At 39.9% G+C, this 12,799-nt stretch overlaps 1 protein-coding gene across 7 annotated transcripts in view; it reads right to left on the bottom strand.

Moving 5' to 3' along the window:
• Positions 1–12,799, bottom strand: part of MCF2L (MCF.2 cell line derived transforming sequence like) — a 161,789-nt gene that overhangs the window by 100,495 nt on the left and 48,495 nt on the right. The gene's annotated exons all lie outside the window — the stretch shown is intronic.

Below are 12,799 nucleotides of genomic sequence, written 5' to 3'. Positions count from 1 at the left end.
GGAATCTGTTCAACTTTCAGCATGAAATCATGGGCAAACGTGGCAATCTTGAAATGGGACAATGAAGAAAAGTATCAAAGTAATAATTAAGAACTGATGAGTCATGCAAATATCACTTGTTTTCCAAATTCATTATACGAAGCAAATGGACCATTGCATATTGCAGCTGTGCTACCTGTCCTGGGTCAAAGGCCTACTAAGCTATTTAAGTACACAGATATTAAAAGGAAGGAAAGATGAGAACAGCATAGTGGTAAAAAAGCACCACGATGCTCATAGCCAATGTACTATATACTCAGGCTTCAAACAAAAGAAGAACTGAGATTAGGCACAGTATCCATATTAGAAAAAAAATCCACATTTTCTTGTTCTGCTTGTCACTGGTGGGCACAAAGCAGTGGTTCTGGTCAGACACAGGGTAACAACAGCATTGGCAGAGACAACCTGTTTCTTGCTGAGTTTAACAGGGGAGGCACCAAATGGGACCAGGGGACACCTGCGTCAGATTGTGAGCCATCAGGGCTTTTCTCAGCACAGGGGCTAACAAACACTGTTCTGTTCTTGTCCCAAGGGGCTGAGTTCTACATCTGTCTTTAGGGGTTAAAACCAGTTTTCTATGTATCATTGCATTTATTGTAATCTTTTTAGTAAATTGAAACTCTGACTTGTAATCTCTCGAGTTGGGTTCATTTTAAACCAGCACAGGTAGGCAGAACAGGAGAAAATGGTTTCAAGTTGTGCCAAGGAGGTTTAGGTTGGGTATTAGGAAAAATTTCTTCACAAAAACAGTTGATGGGCTGTCCAAGGAAGTGGTGAGTCACCATCCCTGCAGGAATTTGAAAGACATACAGATGTGTCCCCACCACAGGGACGTGGCCTAGTGGTGGACCTGGCAGTGTTAATAGTTGACTCTATGAACTTAAAGGTCTTTTCCAACCTAAATGATTCTGTGATTCTTTGAAAAGTGACTCATCGTCCCAGAGGTGTTTTGAGCATGCAATGACACTACTGACACACGGTGAAAACCTCACCAACAATTCGTGCAGAGGATTATTACCGTGAAGCAAAAGGATGTTCTCCTCGCTTTCTTCACATATCAAATGCATGCAGAAAATTGATGATTTGAGCTGTGAAGTTGGTAAGTACACACAATCCTACTGAAATCTAGCCATTAGCTACATCCCTGTCTGCAAACAAGCTTTTAATCTTCTTTCAAGCACTCAAATTTGTGCCTAGAAGCAAAGAAATTAATCACAACAATGGCTATGGTAGTGCGCAATCAGAAGGAAACAGATGGTGTAATGCACTGTTTTCCAAACAGCAGCAGCTTCAATCTCCAGGAAAATAATCTGAATATTTTCCCTTGCCATTGGCATTACTATAACAAAAGCTCCTATTAGAAGGGTATCTTCTCTGCTCTGTACTGCAGAGAAGTTTAAAGACAGTAATATTCTTTGAGTATTGGGAGATCCAACTAGACTGCACCTAACTCTTCTTTCACATCATAAAAATAGTAACATTTAGTGCATAACACCTCTCCCCCCATTATCTCTAAATGACTGCAGACAGCCTGATGGAGTCAACAAAATTGTGGCAATGAAATAGGGCTTATTTTTCTCATGCTTCTTTCCAGGTCTGTTTCTGACCACAGGCAGAGTGTTGCACACTGACAACAGAAGCAGCCACACTGACTTAAATCTGTATGCTCTGATTCTTCCTTTCATTCCCAGGGGCTCTCACAATATTTTAGTAAAATAACTTCAAGTTTTCTTGGGAATCATTAAATTAAGAGGTCATCACTTTCTTTACCATTGAGTGTTCGCACTGCTCCTTTTGATCTTTTTGTTTGTACAGGGGCCTTATCTTTACAGGACATCTCAAACACCCTATTATGATTTTTACTCCAATTCCTAACAATTATATACAGGCCCTTCCTTACATCCTCACATTCAATGTGATGCTGGAAGGTTCACATTATAGGACCATGTATCCCTCTTAATCGTGCAGAGCAGGAGGCTCTGCTAGCAGAATCATCACTGCTCTAGTGTTTCCTCTGTATTTATTTCACTCCTCAACACAAGTTATTCTTCATATTTGCTGATATGTCACTGCCACTGGTGTTGCTCTTCCTCCTACTGTAAACCTCGTTTTTCAGGCAAAAGAGTACATCTCACAGACATGAAAACATGGCACCTCTCACGCACTTCAAGATCTCACCATGCTCACAGGGCATAGGAGTCCACTTATCTTTCGCTCATCCAATCTTTTTCCCTGGAGTCCCGGCAGGGAGGAGCTTCAGCAGAGAAATTTCAGTATTGGAAGTGCCATCACATCCCCAGTAAAAACCCAGAGGGCTGCAGAAGATATCTGGCACGAGGAATATAAAAGACTATGAAAATTATATGGGGAATTGCATCTAACATACACATATGCAGAGCTCAGAAATGACTATTTCTTGGAACAGTTTCTAAAAAAAATATAAGGGCACATACAAGCTAAATCTTGCCATGTGTATCTTTCAGCATCAGCACACTCACAGTTACAGTGGAAATGAAATGAGGGGGAAGGAAAGCGAAATGTTGTTTAGATTTTTCTCTTTAAAGCATGCTTCATCAATTATCTCTGCACATATATTTATTTTGTTGAGAACAAAATACAAACAGAACGCTAAACTGGGCTCATGCTACCTTTTTGAACAAAATTATTGTTTTGCACACATTAAAATATAACATACAAGTTACTTCCAATCTAAAATGTAAGCTGTTTTATAAACACCCATATACCATAACAAGGCAGCATTGATTGTTATTATGCTTAGTCCTGAGCTTTCTTATAACCCTACATTAATGCTGAATTATGGTGAGTTGCTTGTGTTGATTTTTAAAATGAAAAACAAGTTGTCAAAGATTAATCCATGCCAGAGGCTAGTCACTAGGCTAAAACAGTAAAGAGTCAACTAGAGGCTGATTTTGGTGTAGCTGAGATCTTAAAGACACAGGACTTGATATTTTTATATGCACATATCCCAGAGAGCTCTTGGAGATGGAAAATGCTGAGATTAAACCTGTCTGAAAATGCAAAAAAATAAATCATTATTCCAGGAATATTCCAGTATTCTTGAAATACAAGAAAGGACTGAATCTTCATTTTTCAATGTGGATGAGATTAATATAAAGTTTTGGTACAATCTTTGCCTTTATTATTTTTATGCTTGTAACAATTGGATATCTGTGCTTATAATTCACTTTCAGACTACTCTAGCAGAACAGTCCCTCTAGCAAAAAGTTTAAAAAGGGATCCCATAGTGTAATCTAGAGAATCTATGACCTGTAATTATATTTAATAAAATACCATGACATATAAGGAGAATCTGGAGTGGGAAGAAATCTGAGAAACAGATATGAATGGAGGTTATCTTGGTGAACCTAAAAGCAATTACAAACAAACCCAATATCTCATAAAAACAAAGACAATTACAAATATTTTGATATTAATTTATTAAGGGTTAGGAGTTAAAAGAATTATTTGGTTTCACAAGAAATCTACACAGAAACCCTGAATTAAGTTACAAGTGTGAGTTACAAGAGCGAATTAGGTTAGTTGTCCATGCTTAATCCTAACTGGATATATCTGCTCAGAGACAAACCACGATTGTAATAAGCATCAGATGAATATAAGTAGATCAGGACTGAGATAAATGGACAGCTTGCATTCTATTTATACTTGCACATTATGCTGCTGAATCACTGCTGCCAGTCTTTCCTTAAAGCAATCTCTCAAAAAAAATTAAACTAAAATAAATCCTAAAATCAATACACAGCATTTCATAATTTAAATATATAGTAACAAAGAAACAAAAAAATTGCAATATATAAAATTAGGGTTTCAATATTCTGGAAGTGTTAGCATTTAATTGTCAAGATAAGAACAAGCTTTTAAAGCGTAACATCTGTCCCTCTAATATAAGTAATCTTACATTGCATGTCTGAATTTCCTGAAGGTTAGCAATAAATGTGACCCATCTCCAAAAGAACAAGTTCTTCCACCATTAGCAACACAAAATACTCAGAAAATCACAGTGGATCAGAGAAATAACTAGAGGAGAATGTCTCTTTATTATCTGTCGAGCGAAGTGAGCTTTAACACCTAACAAGACAGCACTTCTACTTTGTCCTTTAATGTAGATCCTTTCACTTTTGAAGGCAACTAGCAATTGATTTCAAAACTTCAGAGATGGTCTAGGAAAGTGTAAGGAAACTGGATGTATGCTGGAGAAGACCAGGAGGTCAGAACATAGGCAAAGCCTGATTAGTATCTGATGCCAATCAAAAGCAGCAGGTAAAGGCTATTGTGATATTGGAGCTAATTAAGCAACAGTCACCACTAGTTCACTCATTTACTTAAGTTCTACTAGGTCAAATGACCTGGGAGATGACAGTTACAGATTATGATTGAGCAGATCTGTCAGAGGTATGAGGTCTGCCTTTTTGGTCAGAAGTGAAAGCACGTGAAGAAGAGGAATCTGTTCGCATTAGGAAGCTCCTGGGAATTATTTCAGTCCTATGCTTGAGATGGGCCCACACTTTCACCCAAACACAGCATCTCAGCTCTGTGTTCAGCAACCAACTGCTGCTGTTCTGTGAGCACAATGTGAGGGGCAGGGGGACCATGGCAGGTGGTGGGCCTGCAGAGAGGGGATTTTCACAACAAGAGGAGAAAGAGAGTGATACGAGACCTTTGGTGTCACTACACAGCTGTGCCAGCACACCACAGAGTCACTGCAAGGGGAAGCTGCTGCCAAAAACCAGATAAAACAATTGGCAGCAAAAAGAAGTGGCTTAAAATGATTTATCAAATACAGTTTCACTGACAATGTCCTGTGAAGATTACTACAGTTTCGGGCATATTGGCCATTCCTTGCACATACACCATGGGACACAGTGGTCATTCCCATCATGTACCAGATAATAATCAAAGAAAGGGACTCAGGATAAGTAGTTGCTTTATACATTGTTATGCTAGTGAAAGCTCCGTTCAAAAATCACCCGTATCTAGAATGTGCATATACATACCTATATAAACACATGTGAATGTATAGAAATGAATAATATAACAATATTGACTGACCTTCCAGCAAACAGCTCTGTGCAGAATCAGCTGGGGAAGAGAAAGCCAAAATTTTATGTTGGAAGAACTTCTGCTGGTATCTAGAAATACTTTGACCACACTCAAAAGAGAGATCGAGTTCAAAAGTTGTATCTTTTAACAACTGCAGCAGGTACATAGTATTTCCTCATCAGGTTGATTTCTGCTAGATGCAGACAGAGAAGGAAAAGGAGGTTATATGCACTTACACTCTGGCCAGATACTACTGCTCTCCCCATGTTGGTCTGCCCATTTGAGAGTAGTGAACACTATTCACTAATGAAACCTCCACTTCCTTAGTTTCTCTACGGGAGACAGAGCAACCTGCTGCACCGCCTAGGAACACATTTCTCAGTTGTCCAGGGAGGCAGATTTTACTGAGGTCCAGGGCATTGCAAACCCCATGATTAACTGGTTGACTTTCAGAAGGTCTTTTCCTAAAGACGATACCTTTGACAATTACGAAATGCAGAATATGGTACAAACTGCTGCTGGATCAAAGCATTTTGACAGCTCCCAGCAGGGGTGAGCCCTGGCTACAGCTTCTACTGTTCTCAATAACCTAATGTGCACAGTGAGAAATGACTGCCCCACACCTGCACACACAGAGGATGTTGTCTTGCTGTGCCGCCACAGGCCAGGAGCACCCTTTGAGCCTTCGGTCTCTGCTACCCTAACTTCCTTCTTCTGAAAAGCATTCTCTGTTACCATGTGCTTTGGACCCAAGGAATCCAGTGCTCAGCTCTCACGTCTTCTCTATCAGACTTCAATTCTTTTCCACATTTCACAATCCTCCCTCTTTAGTCTCTTCATGAATGGGCTATTAATAAAACAAGAGAGTTTTCAGTTGAGTAGCTACTTTGAAATTCTTCTGCATGCACTGTTGCACCAATTACAAATTTGTACGGCAGTAATCCACTCTGTGCAAAGGAAGTAGTGCTGTTAATACTTCACAAAGCTTGTATGCAGTTATGAGTAATACCTTTTAGGGACTTTTCAAAAATGCTGCAAAAATCCCTACGCTGTAAGAACCTCAAGCAATTTTTCTCAGGCTACTGTTAGGATACAGCAGAGCAGGTGTTGTACAGCAACCTTCTGAAATGGTTATAGAGTGATAAATCACATAAGTGTTGGGAGAAGGAATGAGATTTTCATAATATTAATGAACATTCCTGAACTGCCGATTTTGACGATGCTCATGTAGGCCTCCAGCAAAATGGGATTTTCCCCGTGCGCAGATAAGCCTCCTTAATTGAACTGGGATGAAGGGATTTATTGGTGGGATGTTCGCCAGTCTCCTAGCCAGTCAAACTTTTAGTTGGTTCAGAGTTAGTTTGCCTCATTCTGCTTATCAGCTAGTCAGTTCTAATAGACATCTTTTAATTACACAGCCATAATTTAGGACATGCATGCTAGTATATCCAAACATACAGTGGAATAGAGAGGAAGGGTCTTGTCCTAGTTACAGAGGCCAGGACCAGTTTATTACTATGTGAGTATAACCAACACTGTGTATTCTACACCCTCTATGTAATTTCTGATGGACTGTTGATAATGGATCATTTGCAGCAGCTGCCCAGGGCACACCTAATGACTCAGCTGTGATAACTCCCCTCCAGGGAGGAATTAGCACCTTCACACCCAGCCTGAGGGGTCATCTCTGCTAATGGCCCATACTGGACTGGCATAATAGGCAGCTGCAACACCTAGACCACCAAAGATGACAAAAATAACCCAAGACTCGCAGAGTTAAATCACCCATTGTGAAACCCTCTGCCCAGGGGGAGGTACTGGAATCCACCTGAACCTGAGCATATATAATCTTCGGGTTTTGGGACTTCTGGTACTACTCGTCAGATCCAGAGGAGGACCAGAACTCCAGTAGGGCCGCCACTGCCACTCTCAACAAGACTGCAATCATTACCTCAACAGAACTGCCACCATCATCTGGACCAACAGGTTTTCCTTTCCTTTTACTTTGCACCCAGAGGGGCCACAGGGTGCTCAGCACAGAGGACAATGAACACCGTTCTGTTCTTGTCCCAGGGGGCTGGGTTATACATCTGTTTTTCATGAGTTAAAACCAGTTTTTCTCTGTATCGTTGCATCTATTGTAATTTATTTTTAGTAACTCCGATTTATAGTCTCTCTAGAGTTGGGTTCATTTCTCCTGCCGGTTTACTTTTTAAACCAGTACAGGTCTTTATGCCATCTGGAACTGCAAAGGACTAGGACAAGTCCATGTTTCAGTTGAATAATGAAAAGCTCTTTGAGAACTAAGAATCAACCATTTCCTTTGAAAAATTTTTTTAAAATGCCGGATGATATGCAGTTATTATCACTGTAATCCTTAAAAGGACTGAGAAACTCCTTCCATCTATAGCATCATATCAGCAAGCACCAGCACTGAATACTGCCACCATGACACAGAAACTTTGTTTGACCTGACTCTATACTGCTGTCAAAGGGAAGATTCCTGCTCCCAGTGACTTCTAGCTTCCTTTGTGTGGGCCTTTACATTTGTGCAGCCAAACAGTGAATTATACATGAATACATTCCAGGTAGAGCAAGCAGGACAGAGACACATGATGTGGCTCCTAGTTGAAGAAGTCAGTAACAATGGTGTGTAATGTGGCATGTAAAAAGCTGCTGAAATTATAGGTACCTATTGATTTCCAGGTTGAGTATACTGCTTAACAGTTATTTCCTAAAATAGCACTGCAAGCGGTGCTTGTCTTTTTTGGATTCTTCAGCTGAGATCTTCACATTATTTAATAAAATAGCACTAGTCATGACTATTTATGGCTATACACTTAGAACCCCAATAAAGGCACAATGGGTAAATGTATCATTGGAATTACAGTCTCCAAATAAATTACTAACTCAAAATGTGTTGAAAGACACTGAAGATTTTGTGAATTAAATATATAAAGTAGAAATAGGCAGTGATGAAATCACGGCTCCTCTTGACATAGTCATACAGCATGAAAACATTGTTAGTATGGAAGTTACTGAGAAAGAAACAGTCAAGACATTGCCAAAAAATCCTAGGTTATACCTGAGCAAAAACATTTTCCTGTATATTCTCTCATGTGAATAAAGCCTGCAAAGGGTACAAAATGTGGGTCCCCACAGCTGTAGAGTCGTACAACCAAAGGTCAATTGCAGCCAACAGCCCCTTCCTCCCTCACTAATTTTGGTCTCATTTGTTACATTTGGATTCACAGATTATTTTTTTCCAGACAATCTAAGGAAGGCTTCTCACTTGTCAGTTAAAGTTAGCACAGTTAAAGACAGCAGTTTTGATTTATTCTTTCTTTATACAGAAGAAATGTTACACAGGCATGCTCTGCTCTCCATTAAGGATGTGTTTCTGAAACATTTGATAATTAAAAACATTGCACTATTGCTTCACTCTTCATCCTCAAATCAACTTGATAAATCCCAGTTTGTTTGAGGAAAATGCTGATGACCATGAAAATGCAACTACTCAGGAAGAGGGGCCCAAATGCTCACACTAAAAGACTGATACCGGGGACTTGATCTCAGGGATGTAGCAGTTGGGATCTCTGAGAAGGGTAATCTGCAGACTACCTCCGGAAAGCTGGCATCTCTTCCAGGTCACAATTACTCCATCCACCATGCCATACGTAAACTGTCCTCGTGCATTTAAACTGTGTGTATTTTCGTCTCTGTACACATCCCCTTCTCACTGCAGAAAAAGTGATTTGCTCTTCAAACAACCTCTGGAGTTTCATGTAGGTGACTGACAACAGTTAGCAGAGAAGAATGTTCAACAAACAGCAGTGGTAGACCAAATCCAAGGGTAGGATCATCTTGGGAGCTGGTCCTCTCATTGTGCAATCAAACACAAAACAGACTTGGTCACAGGAGCAATCTTTGCTCAGACCTGTGATGTGTAAAGCCATCAGTACCAGGCACCTCTATTAGTTACATACAGGTCTGCAAGGGATATTTTTCATTTAGTATCCACAAACACAGGCAGGGCATCTGGAAAGCATCATGAGTACTGACATTCCCCATCAGAAGAATATACAGGATTCCCAGATATACCCCAGGAGTGAGAAGCAGGTAGAGAAAACGAAACAGAAAAGATGCTGCAGTTCGTGCTAAAGGTATACAATACTCAAATATTTCAGAACTTCCCAGCTGTTTGCAAATCCAAGTAAATCCAGATCACACCAAAGTTATATCAGGGGAAAGGCTGTTACTGAGTGTAGAAACTTTGCAGAATATTAAACCACAAATTACACAATGCTCTGCTTTGCAGCTACATGCCTGGTCTTTGCTTCTGTTATGGATACTAATAACATCTTATCACATTTCCTTATGTACAATCATTTAATTCTCTTCATTAAAACAATCTGTGACAACTACTACAATGTATAGTATATGAATATGCCAACATGAAACAAGACATAGTAAGTAACTAATTGGCTACTAGGAAAATTGAAAAAAACAAATTATTTTAAGTAGCAAGACCTAGAAATCTTCATAAAATCACTGTGTTTTAATATATTAAAGGTCCATTTAGAGTGAGCTGCAAAATTTTTTGCTCTGCCACAACCACACTAGAGCACCTGTATGCTTTACCACAAAGGTTTTAACCACTGGGAAAACTTTTAACACTGCAGACTACCATGAAAATCCATCAAATAGCTGGGCAACAGGTCCGATGTGCCCTGCCTGTGTTCCCAAGGACACAGGAAACTCCTGGAACATCTCCACAGTGGAACGTCTCCACCCTTGGAGGCATTCAAATCTCGACCGAGTATGTGTATGGTAAGTAGGTTGGCTTTGAGCAGGTGGTTGGGTAAGATGACACCCACAGAAACCCTTTCCAATCTAAATTATACTATGATCATCTTGTCCATTTAGCTCCCTCGCTGTCATCCAATTGTGTTCACCACTTTGATTCCCACAGAGAAAAAGGGAACCATTTTTAGTGCTTAATTTATGTCAGTTGTTTCAATTTCCCAGTGAATGAATAATTTAGAAGAATTTTATCTTCTTCATTTTAGAGTTATGTGAAGAGGCCAAGTGGTAAAGCAAAACATTAAATTATTTACAAGTTGTACACACGTGGAGGCAGATAAATGATGTAGCATTATATATTTAACAGTTGTCAGAAAGTACAGAAACTATAAGCATGACAGTCAAAGTCCTTTGTCAAAGGAGAGAAAAGTAGCCTTCAAGTCTGTGTTAACTTTTCAGACATTAAAAAGAGCTAAAAAAATGTATTTAAGGTAGATCTGAAGTCTGCACAAACTTCAGAGCTACTAGAGTAAGCAGTTTCTGTTTGCAAATGAATAAATGAGGCTCCATTTCCCTACTGGCAAAATTCTTCCCAAAAGGCAATTAAAGCCCTGCTCCATGTTTTAGGGGGATGGAATTGACTAAATCATAAGTGTGAAGACCTTTCCAGTGCTGGAAGGTGATTAGGTTATCACAGACTAGGAGAATAAATTATAAAAACAATGGACAGATCCTAAATCTTCAAGCCTTTAATTACCAAGTCTATTCTGTTTGCTTGAAGGATTACATCTTCTTATTTTGGTGTTCAAAAAATAAAGATCTAAGAAATAACATTAGCAGCTGAGTTTTTATACAACTCCAAATAACCTCTACCCATGATGAAGACAAGGACAGCAAACAGAATTCATTATAATTCAGCCTTTCTAAATGTATTGACTGCCTTATATATGCAGCTGAAGAACTTCTTTGAAATAAAATTCAATCAGAAATAGGTTGAAAAAATGGAAATAGGTTTGAAGTACCATTCTCTGAATATGTACTACAAAGAGACCATGAAACAGAACAAAATACCACTACACTATTTTTTTTCAGTAACTTCACATTTTTCTCAAAAATTGATTTAAAATATATTTCTTTCTTAATGTGCATATATTTTACACAAAGACCTTCTGTTAAAATTCATCTGGCTCTCTGACCCCCCTTCCCCCAAATGTGCACAGACAGACATAGTCATTAAAGGATTGGTAGAACAAGATCTCCATTCTTTTCTGAAAGGGGCCCTACTAACAAAGGACCTCCAAAAGTAGTCTGTATTGTTAGGTGCTGGGTGGGAGATGCAATCTTTTACAGCAGTGAGGATTTAGGATCTACTTCCTCCATGTCCTGTCAAGTAGACACATCTCTTACCCACACTGTATTAGCATCTTTCTACCTTCTGGTTTTAACAAACTCTTATGTCTTGTCATTGACTTTAAGTTCAGCAGGAACCTCTTTGAGCATTTAAAACAAGCTCCACCATACCCAGAAGACAGTTTTCTATCCATAATGTGTTCAGCACATAAGATCTGGTATAATGACAGCAACTGGAAGGGGTTAAGGCACCTCTAGCCTCATGGTTTGCCACGGCTCCCCAGAAACACTCAGTCTGGCCTGGAGCTCACTCCTTTCCCTGATGCACACCTCTGCCTCCTTTCACTGGTAGAAAGACCACCAGGTGTGGGGGGCAAAAGGATCCCCAGCAGGGAAAACGTGGCTGCTGGGACTAGGTGGACTCAAGCCCACAGCTTAGGGAAGGCTTGCAAAAAGGGGAAAGGATGCTGGACCTGGGTGACAGAAGATGCTGGGCAAAAGCATCTTTTAGTGAAAGGAGACACTACAAGGAGGCCCGTGGAAGGACAGGGACTTGGTACAGGCCGGGGAGGGCCAACAGGGACTGAAAACCAGTGAGGGCAGAGGAGATACAGGCACTAGGAGGGGAAGTGTGGTGTGAGTCTGGGTGCAGCAGATGGATCTGACAGGAGATCTGAAGAGGGACCTGCTTAGGACAGCAGTAATGCGAGCGGAAGGCCAAGATGAGAGTTTTCCTCTCCTCATACAAGTCCTGAGAGGTTGAGAGCAGCTCTACCATGGAAGGGAAACTGCTTCTGGCTTTGCCTGGATGCCCATGTGCTTCCTGTTCAGTGCGCTGCCTGATTGGTCCTTCACTTTGAGTAGCAGTTTTGCTCGAGCATCTTAAAGAAAACAGACAAGCAAGACTTGGGATCATCCTGTTCGTATTTTATCGATGCAGGTATGTGCCCTACCATGTAGGCAAGGACAGAGGGGGAGAGAGAGCAGTGCACATGTGCAAACAAGATATCATGATAAGAAATAACATAATTACAGTTTATTTTGACAAGTATTAATGGTTTTTAGGGGCACAAATTTTAATGAAGTGTGGTGAGACACCAACGCTTTCATGATCTTACAGATGATGAGCAGACAGAGCAAAAAACATGAGGGCTCGAAGGGGCAAACATCTGGCAGTCATACAAACCTAGATGTACCTTGTTTCCTTTTTGAAGTAAATCTCGTGCCTTAATTTCATGATTTAAGGCACTTTTCCAACTGAAATAAGAAATTTGAGAGCTTGAATATATTCTCATCAAACTGTAACATGAATTGACAGCATACACAAAGTATAAAAATACGTATATCTCATGTTAACTTTGCAAGTATTATAAGTAAATAATAAAAGTTAATACCCAGTAAATGGCAAAACGTTTTTAAGATAAATAATATAGCACTGAATGATGAGTTTACTATGAGTATAGACTTCTAAGTGGAAAAAAGAAACACCTAATAAGATGTTTCAAATCAAAGCTAGCAAAACAGCACA

Source organism: Manacus candei, unplaced genomic scaffold, assembly GCF_025592945.1.
Source record: "Manacus candei isolate 608988 ecotype Guabito, Panama unplaced genomic scaffold, ASM2559294v1 h1tg000159l, whole genome shotgun sequence".
NCBI classification, from domain to species: Eukaryota; Metazoa; Chordata; class Aves; order Passeriformes; family Pipridae; genus Manacus; species Manacus candei.
This window is presented reverse-complemented; position numbering and strand designations above follow the sequence as displayed.